Source organism: Oryctolagus cuniculus, chromosome 4 (assembly GCF_051225735.1).
Source record: "Oryctolagus cuniculus isolate XC-2025 breed Fujian yellow rabbit chromosome 4, ASM5122573v1, whole genome shotgun sequence".
NCBI lineage: Eukaryota > Metazoa > Chordata > Mammalia > Lagomorpha > Leporidae > Oryctolagus > Oryctolagus cuniculus.
In genome coordinates, this window is record NC_142870.1 from 124,783,552 (window position 1) to 124,808,833 (window position 25,282).

The 25,282-nt window shown below is 43.1% G+C and overlaps 1 protein-coding gene across 1 annotated transcript in view; it reads right to left on the reverse strand.

Moving 5' to 3' along the window:
• Nucleotides 1–25,282, reverse strand: part of KCNAB1 (potassium voltage-gated channel subfamily A regulatory beta subunit 1) — a 452,219-nt gene that overhangs the window by 415,834 nt on the left and 11,103 nt on the right.

A 25,282-nucleotide genomic window follows, 5' to 3' on the forward strand; every position in this document is an offset into this window, starting at 1 on the left:
GCAGGGGCCCAAGGTCTGGGATCATCTTTTGCTGCCATTACCAGGTCAGTAGCAGGGAGCTGGATAGTAAGTAGAGCAGCCAGGACTCCAAGCAGCTTCCGTATGGGATGCTGGCCTCAAAACAAAAATGAGCCTGGGGTGGATAAGTTGCTACTTGGAATGCCCACATTCCCTATCAGGGTGCCTGGTTCGAGTTCTGACTATGCCCCTTCAGATCTAGCTCCCACTAATATGCACGCTGGGAGGCAGTAGATGATGGCTCCCTGCCATCTCTGTTGGAGACTGAGATGGAGCTCTGGGCTCCTGGCTTTGATCTGGCCCAGTCCCAGGCATGGCAGGCATTTGGGGAGAGAGCCAGCAGATAGGAGTTCTTCCTTAATCCAGAGCTCCCGTATGGATGGCAGGAACCCAATCACTTGAGTCATCACCATTGCTTCCCTGGGTCTTCTGCATTAGCAGGAAGTTGGAGCCAGAAGCAGGAGCCAGGTATGAAGCTGGACACGCTGATGTGGGACGTGAAGTCTTACTCCCTAGACCAATGCATGTCTGTGCTTGTTTTCATTTTAAACTCCCAAGGTTTTTCCCCACATCTGTTTCCATTCTTGCTCCAGCAGCCAAAACCTTGAGCCTCAAGGAAGAAATAAGAACTTGTAAAGAAAAGGCCACTCTGTAACTCTGCCTTCCAAATAGATAAATAAATCTTTTTTAAAAGAAAATCTTGGGGCTGGCACTGTGGCACAGTAGGTTAATCCTCCACCTGCAGTGCTGGCATCCCATATGGGCACCGGTTCAATTCCCGGCTGTTCCTCTTCTGATCCAGCTCTCTGCTGCGGCCTGGGAATGCAGTGGAGGATGGCCCAAGTGCTCAGGCCCCTGAACCCATGTGGGAGACCTGGAAGAAGCTCCTGGCTCCTGGCTTCAGATCGGCGCAGCTCCGGCTGTTGTGGCCATTTGGGGAGTGAACCAGCGGATGGAAGACCTCTCTCTCTGACTCTCCCTCTCAGTGTCTATAACTCTACCTCTCAAATAAATAAATAAAATCTCTTAAAATTTTTTTTAAAAAAGAAAGAAAGAAAAGACCAGAAAGTCTAGAAAAGGAAGCATGAGTAGGGTGAAGTTAAGGAGGAACTCTGATCCCTGAAGGAAGTACCCAGGAGTCCATCTCTCAAGAGGGCTGCTAGTTCAATCCCTGTGAGCACCGGAGAGTGATTCCTCGGGCTCAGAGCATCTGGAGGTTGAGCCAGTGGGAAGAAGCAGAGGTGCCCTGAGAAAGCAGACCATGAAACTGAGACGTGAGCTCCCCCCCCCCCCAGGCGCCCCTCTCTTCCTCTGCCCCCTGCTTATGGAACCAGGTCCAGGAGAGCGGAGAGTAGGAGAAAGCCAACATTGGCCTGAAAATGAAGTTTCTTTTCCATCAAGCTCTAAAAGCTGGTCAATGTCATAAAAGGTCCTAGTTGGAAGGTGGGGAGTAGGAATTACATTTGGTAAGGGAACTGTTGGTCACTTTGATTATCAATACCGATTAAAATCAGTTTTAAACTGTGTGTGTTAAGACTGTTAAGAGGTCTTGCTGCCTTTCTTTGTCTCAGGAATGATAATTACCATAGTCTTTTCAGAATCTTGGAGAATTAGCTGTACAGGGTCAGCAGAGTATCGGCAACAGTGATGAGAGAGATACTCAGGGCCATGCTCTACTGATGAGACGTAAGAGGCCCTAGGATTGAGAAGTCACAAGTAGAAGCTCTCACAGCCACCTGCCCAGCATTCATAAGTGTCTGTGTGACCTGGCGTAGGTCCTGACCTCCCTGTCTCCTTAGTTTCTCTAGTGGCTTAGATTTCAGTAATGTCTAAGACTCCTGTAACTCTGCTGTTCTATGAGTCTTGTAAACTACTTGGGCTAGACCTTCTATAGAAGTAAGGGCCCTTCATATGTTAACTGGTGAGACTCGGATTCTGTGAATTATCAGCCAGCTCTCTAAGATACTAGGCCATTGAGATTGCTATTATTTCTGGAATATGCTACACACATTTTAGCCTAATTTATTTTTTTTTAAAGATTCATTTATTTTGTTTGTTTGTTTGTTTGTTTGAAAGGCAGTGTTAAAGAGAGAGGGAGAGATCTTCTCCACAGGTTCACTCCCCAGATGGCTGCAATGGCTGGAGCTGGGCCAGACGGAAGCCAAGAGCCAGGAGCTCCATCTGGGTCTCTCATGTGGTTGCAGGGGCTCAAGCACTTGGGCTATCTTCCTCTGCTTCCCAGGCATATAAGCAGGGAGCAGGATCAGAAGCGGAGCAGCTGGGCCATGAAACAGCACCCATATGAGATGCCAGCACGGCAGGTAGCGGTTTAATGTGCTATGCCACAGCACAGGCCCCTAGCTTGGATTTTTTTTTTAACTTTTATTTAATGAATATAAATTTCCAAAGTACGGCTTATGGATTACAATGGCTTCTCCCCCATATCGTCTCTCCCACTCGCATCCCTCCCCTTTCCCACTCCCTCTCCCCTTCCATTCACATGAGGATTCATTTTCGATTCTCTTTATATACATAAGATCAGTTTAGCATACATTAAGTAAAGATTTCAACAGTTTGCTCCCACACAAACATAAAGTGAAAAATAATAGATGATTTTTTAAATGATGATGAAATCAGATCAGACCTATTGTCATGTTTAATCCCAGCGAGAGTCAAGTTGGGAATTGATAATTTCTTCTTCTTCTTCTTTTTTTTTTTTTTTTTTTTTTACAGAAGATCGGTTTACTATACGTTAAGTAAAGATTTCAACAGTTTGCACCCCCTAGAAACAAAAGCGAAATATACTGTTTGAGTACTCATTATAGCATTAAGTCTCAATGTACAGCACATTAAGGACAGAGATCCTACATGAGGAGTAAGTGCACAGTGACTCCTGTTGTTGACTTTACAAATTGACACTCCTGTTTATGGCATCAGTAATCTCCCTATGCACCAGTCATGAGTTTCCAAGGCTATGGAAGCCTTTTGAGTTCACCGACTCTTATCTTGTTTAGACAAGGTCATATTCAAAGTGGAAGTTCTCTCCTCCCTTCAGAGAAAGGTACCTCCTTCTTTGAAGACCTGTTCTTTCCACTGGGATCTCACTCACAGAGATCTTTCATTTAGGGTTTTTTTTTTTTTTTTTTTTTTTTTTCCCAGCGTGTCTTGGCTTTCCATGCCTGAAATACTCTCATGGGCTTTTCAGCCAGATCGGAATGCCTTTAGGGCTGATTCTGAGGCCAGAGTGCTGTTTAGGACATCCACCATTCTATGAGTCTGCTGAGTGTCTCGCTTCCCATGTTGGATCACTCTCCCCTTTATTTATTCTATCAGTTAGTATTAGCAGGTACTAGACTTGTTTATGTGCTTCCTTTGACTCTTAGTCCTTTCATTATGACCAATTGTGAACTGAAATTGATCACTTGGACTGGTGAGATGGCATTGGTACATGCCACCTTGATGGGATTAAATTGGAGTCTCCTGGTATGTTTCTAACTCTACCGTTTGGGGCAAGTCAGCTTGAGCATGTTCCGAATTGTACATCTCTTCCCTGTCTTATTCCTACTCTTATGTTTAACAGGGATCACATTTCAGTTAAATTTCACACTTAAGAATAACTGTGTATAAATTACAGAATTAAACCAGTCATATTAAGTAGAACAGACAAAAAAACTACTAAGAGGGATAATGTATTAAGTTGTTCATTAACAGTCACTTAGCCTGGATTTTAATGTTTCTTGGATAAAGGTGTGGCCTGTTGAACATTGTATCCTGGGTTTATGAATATTTCACAGTCATCTCAAAATGGTCTTGGCTTTGAATAGAAAGCTAAAGCAGGAGTTGGCAGGACTAGGAGGATGGGCCTATGTTCCCATGGCTAGAGTGGAACAGTACTGGACCTGCCTGTAGAACTGGAGAAGGGACTACACAGTTCAGACCATCTTTCCTTATTGTGATTGCTTATGTAAACTTCATCTTCTTGCTCTTGCTCCCATGCCTGCCCTCTCGTGCTCTGCAGTGAGGCTGTGAGACATCTGCCTCCACCCTCTGGGGAGCCATCCAAAGGCAGGACTTCTCACTGCCATCTAGTCTTCACCTTTGCCAGAGCTACCTTGGGGTCTAGCTGTATGTGAGACCACAGCTAAATATATGAGTGTTGTGTCAACAATGAACAACAGATAAAGTATCACTTTGACCTTGAGCAGCTCTCAGTAGAGGGGAAGAGAAAGACCAGTAAGGATTACAAAGCAGTGCCTTGTGAGCTATGATGGAAGCAACTTCCACACCTTATTCTTATGGAGTCTGGAACTTGTCAGAGACAAAGCTGGGAGGCTGGGATTTAACTGCCATTCTGCCTTTCTCCCATAGTAACTTATATCCTCAACCAGAAAATATCTTTGAACAGAGCCCTGGCATGTAAAGTAAAATTCTCTTTGTTACTTTCAGCATGACCTTCTTGGTCATTTGGTGAAAGCTCCCAAAAGATGGCCAAATATATAACCTTTAGTCTAAAGCTAATGCCAGAGAAATGACCAATGGGATCCTGATCTGCAGTAGTGTACCACATGGAGAAAGAGATCACAAAATGTGGCTGCTGGAGTGAAGTGCCCTGGAGAAGTGACAGATGGGAAGGATGGAGAGGGAGGAGACAGGACCTTGACCCCATTGTGTGGGCTCTGGGCTCTGTCAGGCAAGGCTGAGTGGTAGAAGGTTTGGGATCAGATAGTGCTGTGCTCACACACTGTTGAGTCAACACTGAAGTAATGCTTCCAGGATGCCAAGAACTCATTCCCATTCTGTCCCAGTCAGCATTGGCTCAGCTTAGCACTGCCAGGGAGAGGGAGTGGAATGTGATAGGAAGAGCGTGGACTAAGAGGTCAGGATGACTTGGGTGCAGTTCTGCCCTACCGCACACTAGTAGAATGACTATGGGCACTTTCTGAATCCCAGCCTATTCCTCAGTGTCGTGAAGATTAAGGGAAATCCTGTATTTGCTGTGGCTGATGCAGAACGAATAGCTCAGGAAATAAGACCTGCGGTGGCGTCAGAGTCCGAGTTTTCGTCCATGTGGCTCGGCCCTCGTGCAGCACGCACTGCTCCAGGGGCAGCCCTGAACAGCTTCGACAAAGCAAGCACCGATTTTCAGAAAATTGAAATGCTGCAGACGCCGCCATGACCATAAAACTGGATGACTTTCTCTTTTGAGAAAACAAGAGGGATGATCTAAATAAGGTCAATTTGTTCTTCATCTGCAATAAAGGCCTGCACTGTTCCGAAGCCCCCATTTCCACTGCAGACCTGCAAGCTGTAAAGAACTCCACATTGCCACGGCCACCAGCTCGCATGCTCTGCCCTGGGGCCCATCTGTCTTCTTTCACATCTTATTCTTATGGAGTCTAGAACTTGTCAGAGACAAGGCTGGGAGGCTCAGATGCAGAGAGGTACCATGAAAAGCAACTCTCAACCACAAAAGTGAGGTCTGACAATTGACACCAGTTCTGTGATGCACTGCACTGCTGAGAGTGCTCACTGGGTCCTTCCATTCGAGCCAACCTGCCTCTCCCTCATCTTCTCATCATCTAAGATGAACCTGGGAACTCTAGCCGTCTAACTGGAGCTGGAAGAAATCTGAGAGGTCAGCTGATCGAATCCTCTTGTTTTATAGATAAGGAAACATTCATGTGAATTGTTGATATTAAGCAGTCAGGTGTTGTGAGGAACAGAATACAATTCAAGTTTGCAAGAGGACAGGCTTGGAGGTCAGGTGGGTAGGAGATTAAATCCTTGCCCAACTGTGCACTCCTGGAATGTCTTGAACATTTTGTTTCTTCCTCTGACAACAAAGAGGAAAGCATAGAGTCGAATATGCTACGTCAGTTCATGTGTTTTACTTCTCTTTTTAATGTATATTTATTTGTTCTCACTTACCTGAAGGGCAGAGCAACAGAAAGAGAGAAATCGAGAGGGAGAGAAGAGATGTTCCGGCCACTGGTTCACTCCCGAAACACCAGCAACAGCCAGGGCTGCACCCGGCCAGAGCCAGGAGCCTGCAGCTTCACTGAGGTCTCCGTGTGCCTGGCAAGGACCCAATTACTGCACCCTCAGCCACTGCCTCCCAGGATGCATCAGCGGGAAGCTGGGTCAGAAGCAGAGCAGCCAGGACTCAGATCAGCACTCCAGAATAGGATATGGGTGTCCCAAGTGATGGCTTACCCTACCGCACTACAACGCCTGCCCCAGTTCACGTATTTTAAATCCTTAAAATATCATGCTGCCTCTTGAAATGTCATTTCACTGTGTAATAATCATAAATATTTCATCATTAACCAAAGTTGTATGGTAATGCTGTTGAAAATGTTATCCACTGAGAAGCCCTCAGCGTATTTCTGCTATGGAAGACAAATGGATAGCTCACTTTGTTAACTCTATTTGTAATAGAATGTTCTCTCTGGCTGGAAGATTTATAGAATCTGGAATGCCCATATCCCATCAACATTTTGAAAAATTGTGTTCTACATGGTTTGCTTTTCTAAAATCTCTTAGGATTAGCCTAAGATAAACATTAACTTGAAGCAATTTCAGTATTTGGCATTTTCCCATCAGATTCAAATGCTAGTTCAACAAAAGTAACAACTGAATTTTTTAGATTTCACCTTTTTGACAACCTTGCAAGATAGACAATAACCAAGAATCAACAAATACGCAAATAAACTAGCACAAAGCTCATGTTTCAAACCTCCTGGGAGAGTGCCTCCATTCATAAACAATTCACTCTCTTGGTCATAATTCAAGCAAGACTGGCTTTCTTATTTCCCATTCCCCACCAGCGTAAAGGTAGCAAATCAGATAGAAAGAGCTGTTAGAGGCAGGCACACTGACAGCAGCAGGAAAAGTTTACTGAAAGTGGGGGTTGCAGAATAAATCGTAGGGATGAAAGTCCTGGAATCCAGAAGCCAAAACTTAAAGACAGCAAAAGGGAACCTCTGGTTTATAAGGTAGGCGACACCTCAGACATGTTAGCAGAGCATCTTGGTTGACATTTATTAGAATGAACTAGAGTTGTCAAGTTGTTTCTTTTGGGTTAAAAATTAAAACACAGCCTGACCCTTAAATTTTAAAAGTTTCAGTTTCCATTGGGAAAAAAAATCACATGGGTGAAAATGTTGATTCTCTGACAATTGTCAGATGAATGAAGACTAAGAGTGACTATTTTCTGTGTTTAGAAATATTATCTTGAGGGGCCGGTGCAGTGGCTCACATGGTTAATCTTCCACCTGCGGCACCGGCATCCCATATGGGCACTGGGTTCTAGTCCCGGTTGCTCTTCTTCCAGACCAGCTCTCTGCTGTGGCCTGGGAAGGCAGTGGAGGATGGCCCAAGTGCTTGGCCCATGCACCCGCATGGGAGACCAGGAGGAAGCACCTGGTTCCTGGCTTTGGATTGGTGCAGTGCACTGGCCGTAGCGGCCATTTGGGGGGGTGAAACAATGGAAGGAAGACCTTTCTCTCTGCCTCTCTCTCTCAGTGTCTAACTCTGCCTATCAAATAAAAAAAAGGAAAAAAAAGAGATATTATCTTGGGACAGGTGTTGTGGCGTAGTCGGTAAATCCGCTGCCTGTAGCACCAGTATCCCAAATGGGTACCGGTTCGAGTCCCAGGTACTCCACTTCCCATCCAGCTCTCTTTTATGGCCTGGGAAAACAGTAGAAGATGGCCCAGGTGTTTGGGCCTCTGCACCTGCATGGGAGATCTGGAGGAAGCTCCTGGCTCCTGGCTTTTTATTGGCCCAACTGCAGCTATTGCAGCCATTTGGGAAGTGAACCAGCAGATGGACAATCTCTCTTTCTCTGCTTCTGCCTCTCTGTAACTCTGCCTCTCAAATAAATCAATAAAATCTTTTTTAAAAAATGTTTTTCAAAGATTTATTTTATTTATTTGAAAGTCAGAGTTACACAGAGAGATAACGAGAGGTGGAGAGAGAGAGAGAGAGAGAGAGAGAGAGAGAGAGGTCTTCCATCCACTGGTTCACTCCCCAAATGACCGCAACTGCCAGAGCTGAACTGACCTGAAGCCAGGATCCAGGAGCTTCTTCTGGGTCTTCCACATGGGTGCAGGGACCCAGGTAGTTGGGACATATTCCACTGCTTTCCCAGGCCACAGCAGAGAGCTGGATCAGAAGTGGAGCAGCCGGGACTCAAACCGGTACCCATATGGGATGCTGGCGCTGCAAGCCACAGCTTTAACCCACTGCGCCACAGCGCCGGCCCCTGCAAAAAGAAATATTATCACACCCATGCTGTTGAGCTTTTCCCCCATTAATATTGACTTGGTTGTTTAGCCAAGTCTTAGCCTAAGAAAAGGCTAAGTTTGTTTTCTGGCTACAGACTGTTGTCAGATTCCCTTTCCCCTTTCCCGTCTGCCTCTTCATTTGTTCACTTGCTTCCTTGCAAAAACCTATTTGAGGCTCCAGACCCATGTGGCAGGTGGTCTGGTCACAGCTGCAGCAAGAACTTGAAATGGAAAGGTTTGGGGTGCTATTGTGGTCCAGCGGGTTAAGCTGCCTTTTCTAACACCAGCATCCCATATCAGAGTGCCAGTTTGGTTCCCAGCTGCTTCACTTCTGATACAGCTCCCTGTTCTTGCATCTGCAAAGGCAACAGAAGATGGCCCAAGCACTTAGGTCCCTGCCCACCACATGGGAGACCCAGTGGAGTTCCTGTCTTTGGCCTAGCCCACCCTTGACTATTGCGGTCATTTGGGGGAGTGAACCAGTGTCTGTCCGTCTCTCCACCCCCACTCACCTATCCCTCCTTCCCTCTCTCTGTCACTTAGCCTTTTAATATAAATTAATAAGTCTTAGAAAAAGAACATGAAAAGCAAGGATTTATACATTTACAAGGTAATGGAAAGCTGGGGTAGGAGCTTTTTTTTTTTAAAGATTTATTTATTTATTCTAAAGGCAGAGTTACAGAGAGCAAGAGGCAGAGAGAGAGAGGGGTCTTCCATCTGCTGGTTCACTCCCCAAATGGCTGCAATGGCCAGAGCTGCTCCAATCCGAAGACAGGAGCCAGGTGCTTCTACTGGGTCTTTCATGTGGATGCACAGGCCCAAGCACTTGGGCCATCCTCTACTGCTTCCCCAGGCCATAGCAGAGAGATGGATTGAAAGTGGAGCAGTGGGGACTTGAACTAGCACCCATATGGGCTTTATCCGCTCCACCACAGCGCTGGCACCTTGGAGCTTTGTATTTTAACATTCCTTTGTTATTGTGTAGGTATAGCCTTTTAGTTGTCTGCCTTTTCAGAAAGGTTTTTTTTTTAACTTTTATTTAGTAAATATAAATTTCCAAAGTACAGTTTATGGATTACAATGGCTCCCCCCCCCCCGTAATTTCCCTCCCACCCGCACCCCTCCCATCTCATGCTCCCTCTCCCATTCCATTCACATCAAGATTCATTTTCAATTCTCTTTATATACAGAAGATCAATTTAGTATATATTAAGTAAAGATTTCATCAGTTTGCACCCACACAGAAACACAAAGTGTAAAATACGGTTTCAGTACTAGTTATAGCATTACTTCACATTGGACAACACACTAAGGACAGATCCCACATGAGAAGTAAGTACATAGTGACTCCTGTTGTTGACTTAACAATTTGACACTCTTGTTTATGGCGCCAGTAATCTCCCTAGGCTCTAGTCATGAGTTGCCAAGGCTATGGAAGCCTTTTGAGTTTGCCGACTTCAATCTTAATCCGACAGGGTCATAGTCAAAGTGGAAGTTCTCTCCTCCCTTCAGAGAAAGGTACCTCCTTCTTTGATGGCCCCGTTCAGAAAGGTTTGTGATAGCACTTAAACTCCACACCTGGAGAAAGGCATCTGTTAGCCATCCTGTGAGAGGATGCATAGTGATGGCAGGGGAGACGCAGCTTGGCTGTACTGTGGTTTGCTGCCACACCTTGATTTCTTAGCCTACTTTGTCAATCAATACCTAACTCAGCATTTACTAAGCCTCTCTTGAGGAAACAATTACTCGGGTAATAACATGGCCATTGGTGTTAAGAGCCTTCTGGCCCAATAGAGAAAGATAAGGCTTGTGATAGATGTGGGCACCAGGGCAGGGCGTGGCATGCTTCAATTGTGGATCTGGTTCGTGATGACAGGGTGCAGACGTGGGCCAGTCTTCACTATATTTTTTAGATCATTCCTGGAAAGTGTACTGGGAAGATGATAGAAGAAAAGTCTAGAACTTGGTGTGCTCCTATAGTTGGAAATGATGTTTAATGAAAGAACTGTGACATTCAGACCATTGTAAAGATGGGTTAAGCCTAGAGGGAAGCTGGGAACAGATGTCCCTCATGTGCACTTAGACGAGTTAGAGTTAGATGAGGGAGTGTTTGCAGACAGGTGAGCAAGTCAGCTTGGGACTTCAGAATCAACATAAGCCACTAAGAGGGAAGAAGAGCTCAGCACATAAACTTAGAAATTTACTCACAATTTTTCATTCAAGTTGTTAATGTAGGGAGAGTAGTAAAAGCACTAAGATTATCATTATTTCAGTTTTGCTAGTGCTGTATTTCTTTAGATTCCATTTCTGTCAACTTAATTATCCATGTGCATTTTTTAGTGGAGTGGACAAATCCACTTAGTAAAATATCCTAGCCATGTTATGATCTTGATAAGTGGGCTTTATATGGAAGAATAAAAATGACCATATTAGGGGAAAAAACAAAGTCAAGCTGAAATGCTGTTGCTTGGATGTATTTTTTTTCTGACGTTTCTCTTCCTTCTCTGCTTCCTGCCAGGAATAATTGCTCTATATTTCCATAGCACTTGATTCATACTTCTACTAGCACACTAGTAATATTATATCACAGCCTTGTTTTCCCTGCAAAGACTGTAAGATTATTTGGGGAAAACTGAATATGCATGCTCGGGGGTGGAGCCAGGATGGCAGAATAGTGAGGTCACACACTGATAGTCCGGGAAAAGATAGTTTAATAAAAGTGGAGTTACTGTAGTCTCAGGGAAAGGCTAGAGAAAAAAATTGCAGAGAAAACTCTTCCGGATCTAGTGTATGTGACACAGAGGACCTAAAGGGAGAGCAAGGACACCCACGGCTCGGAAGCCCAGGCGGAGTCTGCGCACCAGCGCTGGAAGGGGTGGTGAGACAAAAACCTCGGTAGCCCGAGACATTGGCGGGGAAACGGCAGAAAGAGCCTAGAGGGAACGAGGCTTGAAGCCCTGCTGGGGAAAGTTCACCAGGCTGACTGGAGGAGAGAAAAATATGAATAAATAAGGGGAACCTGCACAGACACGAGCCTCTCTCTCCACTCACCTTACAAAGCTGAGCAAGACAAAGAGCAGGTGCCATTTTGGACTTACCTAAAGCAGCGCCTGCCATAAGCCAAGCAGAAAAACCTGACTCTGGTGGGGAGAAATAACAGGAGGTTAGGACCTAGTGAAGGTGTGGAGCTAATGAACTGAGACTGTGAAAATCTGAGGGTGGGCGAGAGAACTCACAGAGTACACAAATTCAGTAACCTTGGCAACCCAGTGGGAGCCTGCAGAGAAATTTGAGACCACACAGAGGGCTGCATAGACCCTTTGTGTGGTCCTTGGGGTAGAGCAGATGAATACCCACAGGGGCCAGATTTCATACATCAACAACTACCCTCAATTCCACTCAGCTGTGCAGAATTACTTCCCTTCTGAGTCAAAGAGAGAGAGAAAGAGAGAGAGAGAGAGAGAAGGAGAGAGAATAACCTGGGTGAGTCACCTTTGGCACACCCTTAACCCTGAAGAACCAAACAGAGCTCTCTGGCAACACCTATCACAGTCTCTAAGAATCCATCAAAAGCAGACAGTCCACTTAATCTAGAGTCATAGTATAATGAGAAAAACCACCACAGCGAAGAAACCAAAGAATAATGCCACAATGCCAAGCAACAAACGCAGAAACTGAGGTAACAAGAACAAGGAAGACGTTATAACACCCCCAAATGAACAAGACACCCCAATTCAAGATTATGATGATGAGATAGAAGAAATGCAAGAAACGGATCTCAAAACATTGATAAGAATATTAAGAAGTTCTCAAAAACAAATTCTTGAACTACAGAAATCCTAACTGGACAGGATAGAAAACCTCTCTCATGAAAATGAAATCTTAAGGAGGAATCAAAATGAAATGAAGCAACTAGTAGAACATGAAACTGTGATAGTGAAGAGAAATCATAAGAAATGAAGAATTCAATAGATCAAATGACCAACACATTGTAGAGCTTTAAAAACAGAATGAGTGATGCAGAAGAGAGAATATCAGACTTAGAAGACAAAGAACAGGAAAGTATACAGTCAAACCAAAGAAAAGAAGAGGAAATTAGAAATCTAAAAAATATTGTCGGGAATCTACAGGATACTATTAAAGAACCCAACATTCGGGTTCTAGGAGTTCCTGAAGACATGCAGAGGGAGAAAGGATTAGAAGGCCTTTTTAGTGAGATACTAGCAGAGAACTTTCCGGGTATGGAGAAGGACAGAGACATCTAGTACAGGAAGCTCATAGAACCCCTAGTAAACCTGACCAAAAGAGATCCTCACCACGACACGTTGTAATCAAATTCACCACAGTGAAACATAAAGAAAAGATTCTAAAATGTGCAAGAGAGAAACGTCAGATTACTCTCAGAGGATCTCCAATTAGACTGACAGCTGACTTCTCATCAGAAACACTACAGGCTAGGAGGGAATGGCGAGCTATAGCCCAGATACTAAGAGAGAAAAACTGCCAGCCCAGAATATTATATCCTGCAAAGCTCTCATTTGTGAATGAAGGTGAAATAAAGACCTTTCATAGCTAACAGAAATTGAAAGAATTTGTTGCCACTCATCCAGCCCTACAAAAAATGCTTAAAGATGTGTTACACACAGAAACACAGAAACACGGCCATCAATATGAAAGAAGGTAAAGGAAGAAAACCTACCAGCAAAAGATCATAGGAAGCTCAAATCATATACTAGAAAATATCTTTGAGAAAAACGGCAGGGCAAAGTTACTACTTATCAATAGTCACATTGAATGTTAATGGACTCAACTCTCTAGTTAAAAGGCACAGACTGGCTTAATGGGTTAAAGAACAAAACCCAGCTATTTGCTGCCTATAAGAAACACATCTTTCCAACAAAGATGCATGCAGACTGAAAGAAGTGAAAGGTTGGAAAAAGATATCCCATGCCAACGGAAACAAACAAAAAAAAATTGCAGGTGTGGCCATATTAATATCAGACAAAATAAACTTTAACACAAAAACTGTTAAGAGAGACAAAGAGGGGCACTATATAATGATTAAGAGATCAATTCAACAGGAAGATGTAACTATTATAAATGTGTATGCACCTAATTACAGGGCACCAGTTTATTGAAAAGATATATTAAGGGATGTAAAGGGAGACTTATATTCCACAAAATAGTACTGGGGGACTTCAATATTCCACTCTCAGATATAGACAGATCAACTGGACAGAAGCTCAACAAGGAAACAGCAGATTTAATCGACACTATTGCTCAAATGGATCTAACAGATATCTACAGAACTTTCAATCCTACATCTAAAGATTTTACATTCTTCTCAGCAGTGCATGGAACCTTCTCTAGGATTGACCACATACTAGGCCACAAAGCAAGTCTCAGCAAATTCAAAAGAATTAGAATCATACCATGCAGCTTCTCAGATCATAGAGGAATGAAGGTGGAAATTAACAACTCGGGAATCCCTAGAGCATACGCAAACACATGGAGATTGAACAACATGCTCCTGAATGAACATTGGGTCATTCAAGAAATCAAAAGAGAAATCAAAAACTTTCTGGAAGTAAATGAGGATAACACAACAACATATCAAAACTTATGGGATACGGCAAAAGCAGTGTTGAGAGGAAAGTTTACAGCAATAAGTGCCTACATCAAGAAATTGGAATGGCACCAAAGGAATGAGCTTTCAATGCATCTCAAGGATCTAGAAAAACTGCAGCAAACCAGCGCCAAAAATAGTAGGAGAAGAGAAATAATTAAAATTAGAGAAGAAATCAACAGGATTGAATCAAAAAAAAATTACAAAAAATCAGCCAAGCAAAGAGCTGGTTTTTTGAAAAAATGAATAAAATTGACACACCATTGGCTCAACTAACTAAAAAAGAAAAGACCCAAATCAATAAAATCAGAGATGAAAAAGGAAAAGTAACAGCAGACACCACAGAAATAAAAAGAATCATCAGAAATTGCTACAAAGAGTTGTATGCTAGCAAACAGGGAAATCTATCAGAAAAAGATAGATTCCTGGACACATGCAATCTAGCAAAATTTAACCAGGAAGACATAGAAAACCTAAACAGACCCATAACTGAGACAGAAATTGAAACAGTAATAAAGGCCCTCCCAACAAAGAAAAGCCCAGGGCCAGATAATTCACTGCTGAATTCTACCAGACATTTAAAGAAGAACTAACTCCAATTCTCCTCAAACTCTTAAGAACCATCGAAAAAGACAGAATCCTCCCAAATTCTTTCTGTGAAGCCAGCATCACCTTAATCCCTAAGCCAGAGAAAGATGCAGCATTGAAAGAGAATTACAGACCAATATCCCTGATGAACATAGATGCAAAAATTCTCAATAAAATTTTGGCCAATAGAATGTAATAACACTTCAGAAAGATCATCCATCCAGACCAAGTGGGATTTACCGCTGGAATGCAGGGATGGTTCAATGTTTGCAAAACGATCAATGTGATACACCACATTAACAACCTGCAGAAGAAAAACCATATGATTATCTCAACAGACGCCGAGAAAGCATTTGATAAAATTCAACACCCTTTCATATGAAAACTCTAAACAAACTGGGTATGGAAGCAACAATCATTAATACAATCAAAGCAATCTATGAAAAACCCATGGCCAGCATCCTATTGAATGGGGAAAAGTTGAAAGCATTTCCACTGAGATCTGGTACCAGACAGGGATGCCCACTCTCACCACTGCTATTCAACATAGTTCTGGAAGTGTTAGCCAGAGCCATCAGGCAAGAAAAAGAAATTAAAGGGATACAAATTGGGAAGGAAGAAGTCAAACTATCCCTCTTTGCAGGTGATATGATTCTTTATTTAGAGGATCCAAAGAACTCTACTAAGAGACTATTGGAACTCATAGAAGAGTTTGGCAAAGTAGCAGGATTTAAAACAATGCACAAAAATCAACAGACTTTGTATACACAGGCACATGGCTGAGAAGAACTGCTAAGATCAATCCCATTCACAATAGCTACAAAAACAATCAAATACCTTGGAATAAACTTAACCAAGGATGTTAAAGATATCTATGATGATAATTACAAAATCTTAAAGAAAGAAATAGTACACCAAAAAATGGAAAAATCTTCTATGCTTATGGATTGGAAGAATCAACATCATCAAAATATTAATTCTCCCAAAAGCAATTTATAGATTCAATGCAATCCCAATCAAGATACCAAAGACATTCTTCTCAGATCTAGAAAAAATGATGCTGAAATTCATATGGAGGCACAAGAGACCTCGAATAGCTAAAGCAATCTTGTACAACAACAACAAAGCCGGAGGCATCACAATACCAGATTTCAGGACATACTACAGGGCAGTTGTAATCAAAACAGCATGGTACTGGTACAGAAACAGATGGATAGACCAATGGAATAGATTAGAAACATCAGAAATCAATCCAAACATCTACAGCCAACTCATATTTGATCAAGGATCTAAAAGCAATCCCTGGAGTAAGGACAGTCTATTCAATAAATGGTGCTGGGAAAACTGGATTTCCACCTGCATAAGCATGAAACAAGACCCCTACCTTACACCTTACACAAAAATCCACTCAACGTGGATTAAAGACCTAGATCTATGACCCAACACCATCAAATTATTAGAGAACATTGGAGAAACCCTTCAAGATATTGGCACAGGCAAAGACTTCTTGGAAAAGTCCCCAGAGGCACAGGCAGTCAAAGCGAAAATTAACTATTGGGATTCCATCAAATTGAGAAGTTTCTGCACTGCCAAAGGAACAGTCAGGAAAGTGAAAAGGCAACCAACAGAATGGGAAAAAATATTTGCAAACTATGCTACAGATAAAGGATTAATAACCAGAATCTACAATGAGATCAAGAAACTCCACAACAACAAAACAAACAATCCACTTGAGAGATGGGTCAAGGACCTCAATAGACATGTTTCAAAAGAGGAAATCCAAATGGCCAACAGGCACATGAAAAAATGTTCAAGATCACTAGCAATCAGGGAAATGCAAATCAAAACCACAATGAGGTTTCACCTCACCCCAGTTAGAATGGCTCACATACAGAAATCTACCAACAATAGATGCTGGTGAGGATGTGGGAAAAAAGGGACACTAACCCACTGCTGGTGGGAATGCAAACTGGTAAAGCCACTATGGAAGTCAGTCTGGAGATTCCTCAGAAACCTGAATATAACCCTACCATACAACCCAGCCATCCCACTCTTTGGAATTTACCCAAAGGAAATGAAATTGGCAAACAAAAAAGCTGTCTGCACCTTAATGTTTATTGCAGCTCAATTCACAATAGCTAAGACCTGGAACCAACCCAAATGCCCATCAACAGTAGACTGGTTAAAGAAATTATGGGATATGTACTCTATAGAATACTATACAGCAGTCAAAAACAATGAAATCCGGTCATTTGCAACAAAATGGAGGAATCCAGAAAACATCATGCTGAGTGAAATAAGCCAGACCCAAAGAGACAAATATCATATGTTCTCCATGATCGGTGACAACTAACTGAGCACCAAAAAGAAAACATGTTGAAGTGAAATGGACACTATGAGAAACAGTGACTTGATTAGCCCTTGCCCTGTTGATGAACAACTTAATACTTTATCCCTTTTAGTATTTTTTTTCTGTTTGTTCTACTTAATGCTATGGGTTGAAGTCTGTAATTAATACACAATTATTCTTAAGTGTTGAAACTGAAAAGTGATCCCTGTTAAATATAAGAGTGGGAATAAGAGAGAGAATAGATGTACAATTTGGGACATGCTCAATTGGACTTGCCCCAAATGGTAGAGTTAGAAACATACCAGGGGATTCCAATTCAATCCCATCAAGGTGGCATGTACCAATGCCATCTCACTAGTCCAAGTGATCAATTTCAGTTCACAATTGATCATAATGAAAGGACTAAGAGTCAAAGGGATCACATAAACAAGACTAGTGTCTCAAATACTAACTGATAGAATAAAAAAGGGAGAGAATGATCCAACATGGGAAGTGGGATACACAGCAGACTCATAGAATAGCAGATGTCTTAAACAGCACTCTGGCCTCAGAATCAGCCTTAAGGCATTTGGATCTGGCTGAAGAGCCCATGAGAGTATTTAGGCATGGAAAGCCAAGACACTCTGGCAAAAAAAAAATGACGTAAATGTAAGATCTCTGCAAGTGAGATCCCAGTGGAAAGAACAGGTCATCAAAGCAGGAGGTCCCTTTCTCTGAAGGGAGGAGAGAACTTCCACTTTGACTATGACCTTGTCCAAATATGATCAGAGTCAGCGAACTCAAAAGTCTTCCGTAGCTTTGGCAACTCATGACAAGAGCCTAGGGTGATTACTGATGCCATAAACAAGAGTGTCAAATTGTTAAATCAACAACAGGAGTCACTGTGCACTTACTCCTCATGTAGGATCTCTGTCTTTAGTGTGCTGTACATTGTGATTTAATGCTATAACTAGTACTCAAACAGTATTTTTCGCTTTTTGTTTCTGTGTGGTGCAAACTGTTGATATCTTTACTTAATATATACTAAACTGATCTTCTGTATATAAAGGGAATTGAAAATGAATCTTGATGTGAATGGAAGGGTAGAGAGAGAGGGGGTGGGAGGGAAGTTATGGGGGGGAAAGCCATTTTAATCCATAAGCTATACTTTGGAAATTTATATTCATTAAATAAAAGTTAAAAAAAAAAGAATGTGCATGCTCATCCCAGATATGGAGCATGAGAGGTATTCAAACCTCTCTAATGAACGCTGTTTAGTTTGAGTGGTAGAAATTATTTCAGTATAAACATATGAGGCTATTTTTAAGTCTAGTACCTGCTAATACTAACCGATAGAATAAATAAAGGGGAGAGTGATCCAACATGGGAAGCGAGATACTCAGCAGACTCATAGAATGGCGGATGTCCTAAACAGCACTCTGGCCTCAGAATCTGCCCTAAAGGCATTCCGATCTGGCTGAAAAGCCCATGAGAGTATTTCAGGCATGGAAAGCCAAGACACTCTGGCAAAAGATCTCTGTGAGTGAGATCCCAGTGGAAAGAACAGGTCTTCAAAGAAGGAGGTACCTTTCTCTGAAGGGAGGAGAGAACCTCCACTTTGACTATGACCTTGTCTAAACAAGATAAGAGTCGGAGAACTCAAGGGGCTTCCATAGCCTTGGAAACTCATGACTGGAGCAAGGGTAGATTACTGAGGCCATAAACAAGAGTGTCAATTTGTAAAGTCAACAACAGGAGTCACTGTGCACTTACTCCTCATGTAGGATCTCTGTCCTTAATGTGCTGTACATTGAGACTTAATGCTATAACGAGTACTCAAACAGTATATTTCACTTTGTGTTTCTATGGGGGTGCAAACTGTTGAAATCTTTACTTAATGTATACTAAACTGATCCTCTGTAAAAAAAAAAAAAAAAAGGAGAAGAAATTAGCAATTCCCAACTTGACTCTCACTGGGATTAAACATGACAATAGGTCTGATCTGATTTCATTATCATTTAAAAAATCATCTATTATTTTTCACTTTATGTTTCTGTGTGGGAGCAAACTGTTGAAATCTTTACTTAATGTATGCTAAACTGATCTTCTGTAGATAAAGAGAATCGAAAATGAATCTTGATGTGAATGGAATGGGAGAGGGAGTGGGAGAGGGGAGGGTTGCGGGTGGGAGGGACGTTATGGGGGGGAAGCCATTGTAATCCATAAGCTGTACTTTGGAAATTTATATTCATTAAATAAAAGTTAAAAAAAAAGTTTATGAAAGGTAGGATTAAAAATATTATTAAAATAATCAATATTTTATATTTATTATAAAATAAATAAATATTAAAATATAAAATAAATATTATTAAAATAAATTTATTTTGGTACAAAAAATTTTTGAGAGGTGGAGGTTTGGCACTTTGATTATGTCACTTAGGATGTCCATATCCCATGTTGGCCTACCTAGGTTCAAGTTATACGTATGCTTTTGGTCCAGCTCGGTACACCATGGGAGGGAGCTGGTGATGACACAAGTACCTGGGTCCTTACTAACCATGCAAGAGACCTGGATTGAGTTCTAGGTTGCTGGATTCAGCCTGGCTTGGCCCTGGCTGTTGTGGGCAATTGGAAAGTGAACCAGTAGATGGAAGACCTCTGTCTCTGTTTCTGTGTGTGTATCTCTGTCAGACAAAAGTGGAATATAAGAAAATTTTGGGGGCCGGCGCTGTGGCATAGTAGGTTAAGCATCTACCTGCAGTGCAGCATCCCATATGGGTGCTGGTTCAAGTCCCAGCTGCTCACTTACAATCCAGCTCCCTGCTAATGGCCAGGAAAAGCAGTGGAAGATGTCCCAAGTGCTTGGGCCCCTGCACTCACATGGGAGACCTGGAAGAAGCTCCTGGCCCTGGGCTTTAGATCATCCCAGCTCCAGCCATTGCGGCCATTTGAGGAGTGAACCAGTGGATGGAAGACCTCTGCCTCTGTCTCTACCTCTCTCTGTCTGTAACTCCAGCTCTCAGTAAATAAATAAAATCTTTTTTAAAAAGAAAATTTTAAAACCATGCATGCATGAACATGCATATTGTGAAAAAATTATGTATAGATTTCACATTTCTGCATCAAAATTAATTTATCTTTTAATTCCCCTTTTCCAAGAACTATTTGCTATCCTCTCATATATGGCAATTAAAGGGTGTCCTTACATGTAAGTACTTTTTTTCCTTAACTAATTCTGAATGTGGACTTCATTGGAAAGTTATTTATCTGAAAATACAATAAAAACACATTTAAATGTAATGCTTTGCCATTTCTCCTGGATAAATGACCATCTGAAACTTAAAATATTATAAACAGATGTAAGCATTTACTACTTCACTCAACAAGCTTGTGATAGTCACATCATTCAAATTATCAACCTTGGAGACAGAAAGAGATGATGTGCCTAGTGCATTCTGCTTGTGAAATTGTTTATGCTGATTTTTACCTCCTTAATCCCAGAGGCAATTAAATAATTCAGCAGCCCTTTTGGATATCTTGTTTGATACTTAATGTTCATTGCTGTGATCAAATTAAATATGAAGAGTAAACTGCAAAATATACTTTTAGCTTTGATTCTTTAAGTGAAATATTTCAAATTGGAGATGTTTGTAATTTTTAAAAAAATACTGAATACAAACACAATTTTCTTAACTAATAAGTCCTCAAATTGCATGCCATTTCACAGAAAAATGTGCACCTCCCTTGATTAAAGATAATGATTCAAAGATGGCTTGCTAGAACATCGTTAAGGGTATATGGATTAACTTAATATTACCTTCAAAATCACACTGTATCCTATTATCTGGGAACAGAGTGACTGGCCTTGTCTGCCTTCAAGAATTGTGTGGGTGCATTAAAGGGAGTCATGTGTAAAGATTACATCATTCAATGAACATAATGTCATAGAAAATCCTCTTAAAAACACACCTGGAGGTTCTCTCCTCCCTTCAGAGAAAGGTACCTCCTTCTTTGAACACCTGTTCTTTCCACTGGGATCTCACTCACAGAGATTTTTTGCCAGAGTGTCTTGGCTTTCCATGCCTGAAATACTCTCATGGGCTTTTCAGCCAGATCGGAATGCCTTTAGGGCTGATTCTGAGGCCAGAGTGCTATTTAGGACATCTGCCATTCTATGAGTCTGCTGAGTATCTCACTTCCCATGTTGGATCACTCTCCCCTTTATTTATTCTATCGGTTAGTGTTAGCAGGTACTAGACTTGTTTATGTGCTCCCTTTGACTCTTAGTCCTTTCATTATGATCAATTGTGAACTGAAATTGATCACTTGGAATAGTGAGATGGCATTGGTACATGCCACCTTGATGGGATTAAATTGGAGTCCCCTGGTATGTTTCTAACTCTACCATTTGGGGCAAGTCAGCTTGAGCATGTCCCAAATTATATATCTCTTCCCTCTCTTATTCCTACTCTTATGTTTAACAGGGATCACATTTCAGTTAAATTTCAACACTTAAGAATAACTGTGTATTAATTACAGAATTAAACCAGTCATATTAAGTAGAACAGACAAAAAAACTACTAAGAGGGATAATGTATTAAGTTGTCCATTAACAGTCAGGGCTATGCTGATCAAGTCACCGTTTCCCATAGTGTCCATTCCACTTCAACAGGTTTCCTTTTTGGTGTTCAGTCAGTTGTCACCGATCAGGGAGAACATATGGTATTTGTCCCTTACTTGTCTAAACAAGATAAGAATCGGAGAACTCAGAGGGCTTCCATAGCCTTGGAAACTCATGACTGGAGCATGGGGAGATTACTGATGCCATAGACAGGAGTGTCAATTGGTAAAGTCAACAACAGGAGTCACTGTGCACTTACTCCTCATGTAGGATCTCTGTCCTTAATGTGCTGTGCATTGAGATTTAATGCTATAACGAGTACTCAAACAATATATTTCACTTTGTGTTTCTATGGGGGTGCAAACTATTGAAATCTTTACTTAATGCATACTAAACTGATCCTCTGTAAAAAAAAAAAAAAAAAAAAAAAAAAAAAAAAAAAAAAAAAAAGAAAGAAAGAAAAGAAATTATCAACTCCCAACTTGACTCTCACTGGGATTAAACATGACAATAGGTCTGATCTGATTTCATCATCATTTAAAAAATCATCTATTATTTTTCACTTTATGTTTCTGTGTGGGAGCAAACTGTTGAAATCCTTACTTAATGTATACTAAGCTGATCTTCTGTATATTAAGATAATCGAAAATGAATCTTGATGTGAATGGAAGGGGAGAGGGAGTGGGAAAGGGGAGGGTTGTGGGTGGGAGGGACGGTATTGGGGGGGGAAGCCATTGTAATCCATGAGTCGTACTTTGGAAATTTATATTCATTAAATAAAAGTTAAAAAAAAAACACCTGGAGCAGGCACTGTGGCGTAGAGGGTAAAGCGACGCCTGCAGTTGCTTGCATCCCATATGGGCACTGGTTTGAGTCCCAGCTGCTCCACTTCCGATACAGCTCTCTGCTACAACCTGGGAGAGCAGTGGAAGATGGCCCAAATGGTTGAGCCCCTGCACTTGCATGGGGGACCTGAAAGAAGCTCCTGGCTCCTGGCTTTGGGTCAGTGCAGCTCCAGCCGTTGTGGCCATCTGGGGCGTGAACCAGCAGATGGAAGACCTCTCTCTGTCTCTCTCCCTCTCTCGGTCTGTAACACTGTCCCTCAAATAAACAAAATAAATCTTTTAAATAAAAAAGCACACCTCATCAGTTCTGAAATGAGACACTGAGTCAGTGGGCTCTGCTGGCTCGCAGGTCTGTGTTCCCATGCACCTGATCCCGCCTCGTGAGACAGCTGCCGTGCCTGTGGCGCTGGAACCAGGCTGTTGCCATGGAAAGGAGCAACCTGCAAGGCAGCAGCGCCATCTCCCCACCACGTGGAGGAGGAATAATGCATGCACTGCGGGGAGCCTCATCCTGCCAGAGCGATTCTTACAGCAGCAAAAAGCAGCTCCAAGAGGTCGGAGTGCTCGCGGAACGACACGGAGAAGGCCGTTTCCCTCACTGGCGCTCCATACCCCCGCCAGCCTCAGATCAGATCACCAGCCTCAGGGTTCTGAAGTGTCGTCAGCCTTCTCGCTGAAACAGGAAAGCTGAGACGCTAGCCAGGAAGCCAAGAGATGGGCCCGCCACGTGTCTAAGGAACGGCCGGGCACTGGGTCAGGCTCCGCCTGTGGGGAGGAATACTGATGTCTTCCTCAGCATCTCCCTCGCTCCGCTCCGACCACTGCTCTGTGACAGAGACTGCCCACCTGCTCACCCGGCCCGTTTCTCTCCCTTCCTAGGCTCATATGTGGACTACAACCCCCGGCCCGCCCGCCTTGCAGTTGCACGTGGTCAAGTGACTCAACAGCAGCCAGTGGTATTTCCGCTCCTTAGGTCACCTTCCGGCCTGCTCCACATGATCCCCCCTGCTCTCTTCTGTCTGCTGAATGGTTGTCAGGGCTCAGCCACAGGCCAGCTTAGAAAACAGGAGAGGAAGATGACAAAACTCTGAGCAGCCCAGGTCCCACCGGGCTGGACTTACATGCACAACAAATACATTTTTCATGGCAAATCAGAGGCAGCAGGGTGTAGCAGTCAAGGTCATCTTTACAGATCAATAGGCTTCATTTCATAAAGGGTGCTTATCTACAATGTAACAATAATCAGCATTCAGGAGCCCTTCTTGGACTGGGAACCAGGAACAGGTATCTGGCTGGGAGCCCAGTTTAAATTCCTCGTGACTAATGAGGTATTTGGCAAGTGATTCTTTGAACTTAGGCTATTATGTGTATACAAAGGCACACAAAACTCCCAATTTCTCTTGCCTTGGCCTGGAGAGTTTTCTCTAAAGCTTTGAGACTGGTGCTTGAGGACGTTTCATGTAGCAAAGGAGGCTTTTTAGAAAAAAGAAAAAAATCATGCTCTCACTGTCATTTCCAGAGAAACACCAGCAAGCGCTCCTAGAAACCATGCTGTTTCCTTCTCCCACGCAGGAACAGTCAACATCTCCAGCAGGGCATTAGCTCCTGCCACGTAGTGACAGCCACAGGCTCAGCCTGGAGACGCCAGGACAGCTGTGGCTCTGGAACGCTGCCCTCTTGGTGCTAGCGCGAGCGGGAGAGGGCCAATGACTCTGGCTCAAACCTGAGTTCTGAAATTGACTTGAATTCCTCGAATAGAGGATGGCACTCGGGTCCTTCCCAGGCCTTTGCACTTCACAGCTCTTTTGATGGAAGTGACTTCTGTAGAAGAGAAGCCTGAAGAGGCATTAGGGCTCACTGTCCACTCGAGGGCACAGCCCTTTGCTGAGCTGCTTCACGGCCCCCCCTTTGCTAGACATGCAGGGCAAGAAGCAAGGACCTCAAACAGGAAGGAGGTGGTGGGACTCCCACACCCAGCATTAGGAGCCCTACAGTTTGGTGGGAAATGAAAGTGAAATGACCGAAGTGATGCTTTGGGAGTGACCCACGGTCAACCCAAAGGGAGGCAGCATCCTGTGGGGTTCCTCGGCGGCACCCTGGCCTCACTCTCCAGGTGCAAGGACTGGCCATCTCACGTGCAGCTGGCCATCTTGGACGGGATCTTGTTGAGGCTTGGTTTCCTCCTGTAAAGTGTGGATCATAGAAATAGATTCCTCATGTGCATGGATCACCGAGAAGGATCACACTGAGTGATCTAAGGGAAGTGCCGAATGTCAGTAAACATTAGCTGATACTGGGGAAAGAAGACAGATGCCACAATTGCACAAGAAACCTTGTCCAGGTTCTGGGAATGACGCACGTGGATCCACCCCTGTGTTTACCAGGAAAGCAGACTGGGGTAACCAGGCTCTTAAGTCATGCTCTAGGCTGAATTAAACCTATGTGCCTGCAACCAGCGCTATGGCATATGGGGTGAAGCTGCTGCCTACGATGCCAGCACCCTATATAAGCACCGGTTTGGATCCTGGCTGCTCCACTTCCTATCCAGCTCTCTGCTATGGCCTTGGAAAGCAGTGGAAGATGACCCAAATCCTTGGGCCCCTGCACCTGTGTGGGAGACCTGGAGGAAGCTCCTGGCTCCTGGCTTCGGATCAGCTCAGCTCTGGCCATTGCGGTCATTTGGGGAGTGAACTAGCGAATGGAAGACCTCTCTCTCTCTCTTCCTCTGCCTTTCAAACAAGTAAATCTTAAAAAATATCCTACGTCCCAGGGCAGATAGCAAGCACGTCCTGGTTTAAAGCAGATTATTTGAACATACACTTTGGCTCCAGTCTTTAACATCTGGGAAAAGCAACAGCACAGGTGTTTTTGTTTCCATCATACCAGTGATGAAATTGGGCATCAGAGTTTGGAATGGAGCTGCTGAAATCCGCACACTCAGCCAGACACGCAGCTGGGACGGAACCT